The sequence below is a fragment of the Sceloporus occidentalis genome, unplaced genomic scaffold, assembly GCF_023333645.1.
Source record: "Sceloporus occidentalis isolate IW3139 unplaced genomic scaffold, rSceOcc1.0.p SCAF_6, whole genome shotgun sequence".
NCBI classification, from domain to species: Eukaryota; Metazoa; Chordata; class Lepidosauria; order Squamata; family Phrynosomatidae; genus Sceloporus; species Sceloporus occidentalis.
The window spans coordinates 94,793,270-94,805,693 of NW_028316986.1; the positions used below are offsets into that span (position 1 = coordinate 94,793,270).

The window sequence follows — 12,424 nt, forward strand, 5'->3', positions numbered from 1 at the left end:
TGGTGTATATTCTAAGAGGATTGCTACATAATGGGCTTATCAGTTTAGTGAGGAATTGGAGGCGAATACATTTCTTTTCTCCACCAGCCTGGGACCAGTGAAGGTTATTAGGAAGGAGGGATTGGAGACGTGCATTTCAGAATTGCTGCAAACATCCTACTTGGGATCTAGCATTGAAAAAACATCTCTCTTCTTCACCTATATAAAGTGTCTAGGGTGTGTGTGTATCAGCCTGTTTGGCTGCCTGTGAGCATTTTGACCTGTAGGTTATTGCTTATTTTTTTTTCTGACTGCATTGAGGTGAGCAATCCATTTATTAATTTCAGTATATTTACTGTAAATAGTTTGCAGCACTAGTGACACAAACTGTTTAAAATAATCACAAACTAAAAAAGCACTTGGACAGGATCTGTTAAACTCTTTGAAAGTTTTATTAGACTGTACACCTTTTTTATATTGTTAGTGTTTGTACAACCTTTTTCCTTAGCCTGCACAGATTATAGAGATGGTGTTTTTTTTTGGGGGGGGGGGGACTTGCTGTTTTTGAATCTGTGTTGAAAACTTTCTGTATGGTGTAGCTTTCCTTCTCCAAGAAGTCCCATTTTTTCATGGACAGATAACTTGTGGAAATTTGTTACATCCCTGTGTATGGGTGGGTGGTCAGGGAGGGAGAATGAAAGAATGAGAGAGTGAGCACATAACCAGGTATTCTTTGTCTCCTTCTGTAGCAAACACTCTGCTGCATCTAGTTTTAACTATTCAGCCTCTACACATAAGGACCTGGGTTAATTTGTCCTTATTGTTCCTCATCTTACTTCCTTAGCCTTCCCATTCTACACTGAGTTTTCCCATTTTCATCATGTATCCCACAATCATTGGGACTGGAATGGAAGTTCTTTTTCCTGTCTAGTCACCTAAATTTGGTGCTCCTGATGTTCTCTGCTGAAGAAGTGTTTCATGCTAGGATAGCAAAAAAAGAGTACCAAAAAAAGTGGAGAGTCATGTTACATACTATTGATATGTGTTAGACATCTACATATCTGTGATCATACGTGAAGATTATCAGATGATGTTGCAATTATCCTGTGATTATCCCGTCAATGAAGAGGAATTGTCCCATCATTTACCTCCATTTCTTAATAACAGGATAACCTGTTAATACTGAAGTGCCGGAACAATTCCTCATCATTGACAGGATACTCATGGGATAAGTGTCATATGTTTGATAATCTTTGCGTGATGATGCAATATGGTTGGGAACATGGCGCTTCTCTCCCGTCCTTCTGCTGTCATCCCTCCATCTGATAATCTCCTAAGACTAATAGCCTTTTGAAGAACCTCTCTTGAAAAAGGGACAGTTAAGATCAGAGATGGGGGGGGGGGGGGAGAGAAGAGAGGAGGGATTTAATTTTTTTTCTCTATTTTCTGGTCCTTCTTATTCACTTACGTACAACATTAATATCCTTTACTACAATGAAATATAGGTAGTATATTTGTTTGTCTCTCCATTTCACAACAACTCTGTGAGGTAGCTCAGCTTGAGGAGGAGTGATGAAAAAAGCATGGTTGGTCATACCTTCTGAATTTCAGTGGGGACTTGAATCTGTAGGTTCCATGTCTCAATCCAACACTGTAACCATTAAACCACACTGGTTCTTTTGTACAGTCTCTGGTACCCAGGAGCTTTTCCAGATATGAGACTGATTCTACACTCTCTTTATTCTTATGAATTAGAATCTTCATTATTTACTGTATATATTCGTATACAAGTTGACCTCACGTATAAGTCGAGGTTTTGGGGCCATAATTTTGAATTTTTATATGGCTCATGGATAGGTTGAGGGTAAAGTTAGAGGCATGTAACAAAAGAGAAAACAAAGGTATCAGTGAAGCACCAATCACCCCACCCCACACACACCTTCCTGCACCTTGCAAGGGCTCTTTTGCATTGGTCTGGCAAAGCGCGCACGCACACACACACACCTGCCTTTGCCCACGCTGCATTCACTCTTTGTAAAGGCTCTTTTGCATTGATCTGGCAAAGCACAAACAAACACACACACCTGCGCCCACGCAGTACTCACTCCTTGCAAAGGCTCTTTTGCATGGCTCTTATGGATCTCTCTTGCAAAACAGGGGGACACTCACACACTCTTCTTGGCTGAGCAGCAGCTACCAAAGTAAGGAAAATGGGGTGTTGGGCATCACTTCTTTTAACACCCTTCTGAGTAGTATTACCATAGCGACCCATATATAACTCAAGATTCTAGGGTTAGTTTTTTGGCATTTTTTTTTAAACCTATAGATGAATATATACGATAAAATGCAATCCTCCTAGTGGTAAAGTGGTTAAATGCCTGTACTGCAGCCAGGGCAGGGAACTGTCTAACTAAAAAGATTACCGTATTTTCCTGCGTATAAGGTGACTTTTGAACACTGAAAAATCTTCTCAAAAGTCGGGGGTCGTCTAATGCGCCAGATACAGATAGATAATCTTGGGCTTTTTATTTTCTTGCTGCCAAGAGTAGAGTACATTATGCCACAAAACCCACCCCTTTCCCTTTGGCCGAGAGTCTGGCAGAATTGCAGAAGCCGGCGGCGGCGCCGTCCCCACTCTTCCTCTTCTTCTTCTTCACACAAAAAGGGAAGCGCTGGACTACAATTCCCAAGAAGCCTTGTGCACCGCAAATAGCATGGCAGAGGATGAGGCTGCCTGGGCTGGATGGGGAGGAGAGGGCTAGCTACTTTGGTAGGTGCCTTACAAAATCAGGGTATCAGCTCTGAATGGCGGTGGACCTACCAGGCGCCTCCTTCCCTCCCTCTGTCCCTTTCCGCAGCGAGCCTCCCCTCTTTGTCTCCTCCGTTCCCCTCAGGTCCTCCTTCAAATGGGGCTCCTGGAGGAGTTTGCTGGTAATGTTCTCAGAGAAGGATTGCAAGAGAGAAGTGAGTGGAAGCTCTTTTAAGGGATTTTGGACTTCAGCTCCCAGAAGCCCAGGCTATTGGCCAACATGGCTGAGGCTTCTGGGAGCTGGAGTCCAAAATCTCTTAAAGGGAACAGTTTGGGGGACTATAATATTATATATCAATGGTCCCCAAACTGTGCTGTTCAAGAGCAAACTCTGCTTTTTAAGGGGATTTAAACATTTTTAAGGGGTTAAGGCTCTAAGGCAGTGCTTCCCAAACTTTGGGAATTAATTTTAAAAAACCCCAAAGATACACTTTGCACAATTCCTTTTGCTTCAGGGACTCAACGGTTCCACAGTATTTTATCCTCTCAGCATTCCTGTCAGGTAGGTTAGGCTGGTGAAGTGGCTTGAGTGTTGGACTATGGTTCAAAACACACTGAAGAAATAATGCACTTTGAGAGTGCTTTGACTGCCCTGGCTCAGTGCTGGCTAAGTGACAGTTTTCCTGCTAAGCACCTGCATGTCATAACCATTTGAATTAAAATTACTACCATATTGAAATCAAATCTGATGTTTTTTTAATTTTTATTTGGTGTGCGTTGGAAGAGGGGTAGCCTTATACGGTGAGTATATCACAAACTATATTTTAACTGGAAAAGTTGGGGGTTGTCTTATACGCCCAGTTGTCTTATACACCGGAAAATACGGTACATGTACAGCGCTGTGTAAATTTACAGCACTTCATAAATAAAGATTAATAATAATAATAATAATAATAATAATAATAATAAACCATAAGGTTGTGAGTTCGACTCAGGCTTGCATCCTTCCGAGGTGGCTAAAATGAGTGCCCAGCTTGTTGGGAGCAATTAGCGTACACCTTGTAAACGAGTTAGGGAGTGCTTAAGTGCACTGATAAGCAGTATAGAAATGTACTTGCTATTGCTATTGCTATTTTTTGTGATTTGTTGGTATCTAGCATATTCTTGTATTCATATTATGTAGGGGAAGAAACACTGTGAACAGGAAACATTAGGATAAGTGATACATGAAGGCATTCTCAAGGAGGAACATGTCAGTATGGATGTTTTATTTAGTCATTGTTTTAGTAGTAGCTTTTTAACAAAGCCGTCCTGCACAATCCCTCCCTCCCTGTCACCTGTTGACATATGGTGACCCCATAGGCAAGGAATACTTACAGATGGTTTTGCTAGTTCCTTTCTCTATGCTCTGCCATTTGATCTTTTATTTATTCATAGCAAAACAGTCATTAAGCTAAAATTAAATCTCTCCTATTTCTGTCCAACAAATAGGAGGTTGAGAGCTGCTGAACCTTTCTATTCTAACAGGATACAACTCGTTCTAAATGCCACCCTGTGGAGTGTACCTGAGAGCTATATCTTGGAGCTTCAGGAAGGGAGTGTGGATTGCTTTCTATCTCCTTGAACAGTGTGCCTTTTATATATCCTTTTGTAAGAGCCTCCTTTAAGGGCATGAGGTCAACACAGCTGCTTAAAAAAATATTCATCCCCTCCTTTACAGCGAGAGTTTTAATGCTGTGTTACACACTACTGAGCATGGCATGAATGTCTCCTTTGTTCAGCTGCAATTCTCTGTGACAGTCCTCCACTAACTCTGCTGGTTGCATGCGTGCCTGTAGAGAGTTTAGCAAACACTAGCAGAATGCCACATGCATTTAAGAGAGGATTGACAGCTATGAATTTTGCTTTAAGAGGTGTGTTGTAAAGTAAAACAATGGCATATTCTTACCCACTACAGGTCCCATATTCCAGGGAATTAATACCTGGGAAAAAGAAAGCATACATACAGGAATATATATTCTCTCTTAAATCCAGATACCAAGAAGGTAGGATAATTGGATTGGTAAACTAGGCAGGCATTCTAATAAGCTACTTCTGTAATATTTCATGTATACAAGATCTGAGAATTTGAGTTTTCCCCCAAGGTTATCCTGTCATTCCTCTCCTCCTACTCCTCACCCTTGGAATTATTAACTTGAAAATAGAATGTTTAACTTGCAACTGGTAGCTGACTGCCAGAAAAAGAAGACTGAACTTTTTTTTCTTTTCTTTTTCTGGCTTGGAAATAATTGCTTTGCAGTTGGCATATATGTGAATCCCTTGTAATTTGTCTGGCAGTGTTTGCTTTTATCAGTGTCACATAATAGACATTGATCCTGCTGGGAAGGATTGAAGCAAGTTCTGGGAATTTGGTGCCTCACTTGAATGTAGCACAGCTTGGGATAACTATCTTGGCAACTGACAACTTGGGGTGTGAGATGGAGTTTGAGGGAAGAGTAAACCAAGCTGAATTTCATCCTTGTCATATGGTCAATCCTAAATTTTAAATAAGGTTATGTATTGTTTACATAATGTAAGCTTTGTATAATGGGTTGCACCCAAATATTTGTAAATTGTGTCTCCAGTTTATTCATTCAGATTGGATACAGTGCTGTTGGCATAGCTTAACACCTTCTTGAGAGTTCAGTAGACTCAGCATGTATGACTCTCCCTCCCTTCTCTCCTTGTTTGAGATACAGAAATTGGAATTCCATTGTTCATCCTATTTATAGACGTGCACTGCTGCCCCTGAAAAACTTAGATGATCTGTAAGTGTGCCTCCTACTCTGTTCGGTGGTTGAGAAACAGCATGGGGACAATATTAGTTTATTTGTTAATCCTTTACTTTGTCTACCTGTATTCAGTTTATGAGTGCATTCCATACAGTCTTGCTGGTGACATGACCACCGGAGCCATCTTTGAACAACACTGGCTGTTTGGCTTAGTAACAAGAGATGAGCACCACCACCTACAGTTGATTACGACTAGGCATTCATGTAAAGGGGAAACCTTTACCTTCACCTATTTAGTTCATATTGCATTTTTTCCAGTTATTGGGATACAGGGCAGCTTGTAGTCAGTCAAGGTGGATAACACTTAATTAGTACCAATACCATTAAAAAATTAAAATGAATAAAAACACAAATCATTTAAAACTAGGGATGTAAATCTGTTTGTTTCATTGCCATGTGGAGAAACAAATAATTTTGGCTGCTTTCTCTATAACCTATATGAATCTGAGGAATTCTGTGGAATTTCTGAGCACTATTTGTGTTTTGGGACATCATCTAGGAAAATTTGTTTGATGGGAAAATACACATGGTTTTTCTGGGAATAAAAATGTCTCCTGTGCAAAAATAATATTGTTTTTTGCTTGCCTGCACATCATGTCTCTCTTCTCACATACAGAATCAGTGTATTATGCAATTGACCATTTGCAGAAATATATTGCTTTTGCTAAAAAAGCATACTTTTGAGGCAAAAAACATGTTTTCTGTACAAAAAGCTCTATTTTTGCCTCAGAATAAGTGTCTTTTGCTTAAAATACACTGTCTCCTGCACACAAATACTCTTTTTTTGTGCAGAAAACATGTTTCTCTCCCTCTTCCCATCCACATTTTCTATCCAGAAAAACCATGTATTTTTTGCACAAATGAATTTTCCTGAATGTCATCCTGAATAGAGTTTTGTAGGTGCTATATTTTCCCTTACAAGGGTGTCCCGAGTATAGTGTGTGGGGTGCCTTGAAATCATTTCTGATTTATGATGACCCTAAGATAGGCATAGGGTTTTCTTGGCAAGTTTCTTCAGAGTAGGTTTGCCATTGCCATCCTCTGAAGCTGAGAGAGTGTGACTTACCCAGCTCCCAGTGTGTCAAAGCAAATGGCTTTTCAAATTTTGAGGACTTTTCAGAAGCAATTTGCCCAAGGTCACTCAGTGGATTTTCATGGCTTAATGGGGATTTGAATGCTGGTCTCCAGCATCAATGTTGGAGATGACTTGAATGGTTTAAACCACTACACCACACGGGCTCTCTGTACAGAGTATAGAGACACGTCCTTTCAGTCAAGGATATTAATATCAACTAAAATTCTTAAAATCTATTTAAAAATAGACCCATAAAAGAAAATGCAGTACCCATCTAGTTAAAAGCTTCTTCTGCACCAGATAAGGATCAGTTGTCAAGGGTCCACTTAAACAAACAGGCCTTTGCTTCCCACCAAGAAGTACAGAACTAGCCTAATGTCTCTCAGTAGGGATTTTCAGAACCTGGGTGTGGTCTGGGAATTCCAGAGCCATATATAATAATAATATGATAGGAGCAGTTAAAACTTGTTTAAAATTTGATATGAGCTCCAGGGTGTCCTGTTGTCATGAAAAAGCTTTTGTTCAATGATGGCACGACAAGAAGTATAGCTGATGTTAAAGTGAGCCATGTTAATTGTCAGTGTGAGGTGTAGGGAAGACAAAAACGTAGAAGCCAGAGTTCACCCAATTAAACTAATTTATTGATTATTTGAGTAAGCATCCCTTGAAAGCATCCTGAGACATTATTTTTTCATCCTTGGATTGGAAAGAAGAGCCAGGATGTATGGGAATTCCAAAGGAACATGATTCTAGCTATATGGAAAGGGGCAGAATATTGCATTCTACAAGAAATGTAGCTTTTGACCAGTTATGGAACATAGCCACAGATAGTAATAGTTTTGATATTACAGTGGATGACTGATGTCTGCTAGATATTTCTATGCTGTCAATGCTTGTGACATTTGGAATTCTAAATGGTTAAGAAACAACACTGAATAAGGTCTGTACTTGTACATACACTGCTGGATTGATCACACACATTGGGATAAGTGATTACTTTCTTTTTCCAACATGTTTCTGGAGGTGTGTTTAATAAACTGTCCAGGCAGAATCTGAAAGCTAAGTTGGTGTCACTGACTTAGCTAGTATGGTGTAACTCAAGAGTCAGGCTATGATATAGGTTCAAATCTCCTCTTAGCCGCAGAACTCAGTGGTTAATAAGGTCACTACTGTGTCACTTGTGAAGTAACAAATAACATGTTACCATTTGTATTAGCTTTATAAAAGAGCATTCCAAGCCCTGTCTAATATTTATCTCTGATGAAGATAGAGAAAAAGCTAAATGCAACTGTGGGTAGTTAGAAATTCCTTGAGACTTGTATTTCAGATGATGAATGGAGTGTGACTGACTTTTCAATCAGATTATGTCCGTTAGATACTACTTAAGAGTGTTCAGAAATCCAAGAAGCCAGAGGCATTTATCAAATAAATGGATTGGTCTTTCTTAGCCACAAAGGTACGTTACATCAAGTCAGACTGGTTGTAGCTCACATTGGTTCTTGGGACTGCCAGTCAGGATATATTTCCCAGGGCTTTTAAGATGCTTTTTAATGGAGAATTCTGGGATTGAAACAGGGACCTTATTTTCTGTGGCTGGCAGTTAGTCTACATGTAAGAGTATTATGCAAATTGCTGTGGGTTTTCACACATTCCCATCCTCAAAATTGTCTTCAAATTTTTGTACAAAATTGGTATTTGCCCAACCTTCTGCTGAAAATGTAGAGGCATGGGTGAAGCGGATGAACAGCCATAGCTTTGGTAATGTACATCCTTGTGGATTTTTGGTGTTTTTGTGCGCCTTCATGTAATTTCTGACTTATGGTGACCCTAAAGCTAACCTATCATGGGGTTTTCCTGGCAGATTTCTTCAGAGCAGGTTTGCAATTGCCATTCTCTGAATCTGAGAGATTGTGACTTGCCCAGCTCCCAGTGTCTCAAAGCAAATGGCTTTTCAAATTTTGGGGACTTTTCAGAAGCTGTTTGTGATAGAGTAGCATTGACCGAAGTGTGGTGCACACGGTCTGTTTAGTTGTTTTTACTTCTCAGAACTGACCAGTACCCAATTCTCCTCCCCCATTGTTCCTTAATGTTCCTTGAGGTTATAAGAAGCAATATTTTGGTTATTTCAGTGGTCAGAAGGCTTCAGGTTCTCCATCCCAGACCCTGTGATATTAATTTTTTATGGTATTTTCCCAACCTAATTCATTCATGGTTTATTTATTTATTTGATTTTTATCCCGCCTTTCTCCCAAAGTGGGACCCAAGGCAGCTAACAACATATATATAACACATTAAAACAACAATTAAAGTCATACAGTTAAAATTTTAAAAAGTACAAAAAATTACAAATATAAATTTAAAACATACAACGTTAAAAATTATAATCTAAAACCAAACCCCCTCATCCCCCAATAAAGCCAAGCCTGCAAGATTTTAAAGGGCCTGTTTAAATAAAAATGTCTTCGCCTACCGGCGAAAGGCTACCAGTGAGGAGCCTAGCCTAGTCTTTCATGGAAGGGAGTTTCACAGGGTGGGAGCAGCCACTGAGAAGGTTCTCTCTCGTGTCCTCACCAGGCGAGCCAGGGAAGGTGTTGGGACTGAGGTGTTGGGCCTTCTCCTGAGCATCTTAAGGCTCTAGGTGGTTCATATGTTCCTAAAAGCCCACAAGTGTCCTCCAGACCCTCTGACAGTGCCAGTTCCTATACTGTAACTGGGGCTTAGGCAGTGAGTAGGGTGATTGGGTATGTTTTCAAAGAGAAAATGCCATTGTGCATATGCTTAGCAATCCTTTATTATTATTATTTTTCACTTTACAAATGCAGAGCGCCATGGAAAAGTGCAGATGGAAAGTACAATAATAATAATAATAATAATAATAATAATAATAATAAAGCTTTATTTATATGGTGCTGTAAATTTACACAGCACTGTACATACAATATTTTAATTAGATGGTTCCCTGCCCTCAGGCTTACAATCTAAGAAGACATGATACAAAGGGGGAAGGGAGTGGAGGATGGAGCCAGAAGCCTTCTGGGAAGGGCTCAGTTCCTTTGGGAGGCCTGATGGGATTGGCCCACCCCTCTCTCCCTCAGAAGCCAGGTACAAAGTTCCTGTCCCTGGGGACCTGGACCTATGTGAAAATGTGTCTAAGCCAGCCCTGTCTATGGGGCTAAATGGACCGGCATTATACCCATGAGGGAGTGGTGTATGCATGCCTGCTGCCCCCACACTGTCCCACGACGGCATCATGCCACATGCCCAACCACATGGGGGGGCATCATGGCACTCTGTTGGCACAGTGCTTAGACACACTGTGCAAAAGGAGCATTGAAAAGCCACTGCAGTGGTGGCAAGGGCGCCTTTTTGCTGGTGCTAAAAGGAGCAGCATTTTGCCATTCCTTTTAGTGCTGGCAAAGCACCAGATCAGGGCTATGGTGTGTGGTTATCATGGCCTCGATCTGGTGCCGAAAGGGGCAGCAGGACGCCACTCCAAAGGGGCAGTCTGTCAAGCCCCTAAGTTACCATTGTATTTTATTTATGAAATTTTAAGAATTTATTACCCTTCCTTGTATCTAGAGAATGGCTTGTACAAATAGATACAAAGTCCTCTCCCTCCTTCTATTTCACACCAAAAGTTTCTAGTTAATTCTATTAATTTCTAACATGAAGGAAACATTGATGATACAACTACATTTGGTCTAGTTTACATACTGATCAAATTGTTTGAATTTTGGGCTATGACTTTGGAAACCAGGGTCTGATTGTCAGCTTGGCCATGAAATCCACTGGGTGGCCTTGGGCAAGTCACACTCTCTCAGCCTTAGAGGATGACAATGGCAAACCCTCTCTGAAGAAAATCCCATGATTAGGGTTGCCATGAGGTGGAAACAACTTGAAGGCACACAACAACCACCATCTCATGTTTAAATTGTTATTAATGTATTTATTACTTGCTTTAATAATGCAGTATTTATGCTTGAATTGCTTGTTAGAATGGCCTAAATTGCACTTCAGCACATGAGTTTCATCTTGACATGGTTCTGGTGTCTTCCAGTGCCATACTGAAAAATTGAAACACAAATGAATACTATTTGTGAACCTATTTCAAATAATTTTATACCAATTACTGTTATTGGCTTGGGTAGGCTTGTGCTAGTACTGGTCTGTGATATAGAGCACTTGTCATACAAATTTTCTTCATTTCAGGTTACATTCCTTGCTGGGGGGAAAAAAGTTTGCTCTGCAAATGGGCAAAAAATGACAAGAAAAATGTGACACACAAATATGACATACACAGCTAGTGTGATGCTTTCTCTTTGTGAAAAACAGCAGTTTTTGTTCTGTGAATGCAGCAGAACACTTGAAAGGGTATAATTATCTTAAATGATAACAAGAACTATTCATTTTTCTAGTTGAGGGTGTCCAAAGGAGGAAGTGGTATAAACTAAAATGTCTGGCATATTTGTGGCTATTCAGATAGGCACCTTAAGAAAAAAGAAGATAATACTCTTTTATCGTGCTATGAGAAAACAACTTCAAGTGTAAGAACAAAGATTGGACAGTAAAACTTTTGCTTCATTTGCCACTCTCACTGAAGACTTGCTATTGAATTTTTCTTTCAGATGCTAGATAGAGGTTCATATTAAAAATTAAACTATTTATTATAAACTGAATTCCTATGAAATGCATCGATTTTAAGTTATTGTGGTGAGAGAACGTATAACTCAAGACTAAAGATAATGAAAAATAATGTCTTAAGGGCTCAGAATAAAGCAACTCAATTAACACCTCATTCAGTTGACTATTAATTGGAGCAAAAAATATAATTGCATTGGCATTGGAATGGGCAACTTAGGTTTGGCACTGCATGCATCATTTCATTTATTTGGTAAATGATGCAGCTTCTGCTGCCATATATTTTTGGAGACACTGCCTCTGTATCAAATAACCAAGACATACTGTATGCAGAGCAGTCTAAAACAGACAAGTTGGCAGTGCAGATGGGTGTGACTCCATCCACATCAGGGTGGCCACTAACATCAGCCTGCTTGCCTACAATTATATGCTTAACAAAGGTTTTGCTTTAAGGACACCCATATACTACTCTAGCTGTGTCACACTGTTCCAGAAAATCCTTTCTGTTGTCATGGTTGAGGCACAGGGCGTTGCAATGGGGAAGGTGATGACTTGCTTGTGCAAATGAAATACATTTTACAGTTTCACATCCACCTTGGATACATCTCACAATTTCCCCCTCCACTTCAAAATAGTTTGCAGTAATCTCAGCCTGAAGCCTACAGTGACACCAGTGGAGTTGCTGGCTGTTGCTTTGCATCCTTGTTGTCACTGTTCAGTGATTTTCAGTTTCTTCACCTTAGGGTTGTGGATAGAGAGTATAGCCTACTGCATGAATATTTGGCTTTGTCTGTCCCTGCTGTTACTATTTGGGGAAGAGGACTGGGTGGATCCTTGGAGTGATCCAAGTTTTCAGAAAGAATTATTCTGATTAATGGAATATCTGACTCATCCAAATAATGTAAAGATCCCAGAGATCTTGCTGGATCCAACTTTCCTTCTTGAAAAGTGGTTACCAGTTAGTTTCTCCTAGATAACCTGCCAACTTTCAATCATGCCTTACTGATGCCCACCTTAGATTACTATAAAACATTCTCTTGAGAATTGTTTAGAAACTACAACCAGAATAGAATTTGGCAGTCAGTCTATTGGTTTTTAACTCCTTCATATTCAGTTCTTAACGATTTACCTGATCTTTTGGTTTGTTTCTAT

The 12,424-nt window shown here is 39.9% G+C and overlaps 1 protein-coding gene across 7 annotated transcripts in view; it reads left to right on the forward strand.

Moving 5' to 3' along the window:
• The window catches only part of PTPRK (protein tyrosine phosphatase receptor type K), a 468,792-nt gene that overhangs the window by 174,329 nt on the left and 282,039 nt on the right, over positions 1-12,424 (forward strand). The window lies entirely within an intron of this gene.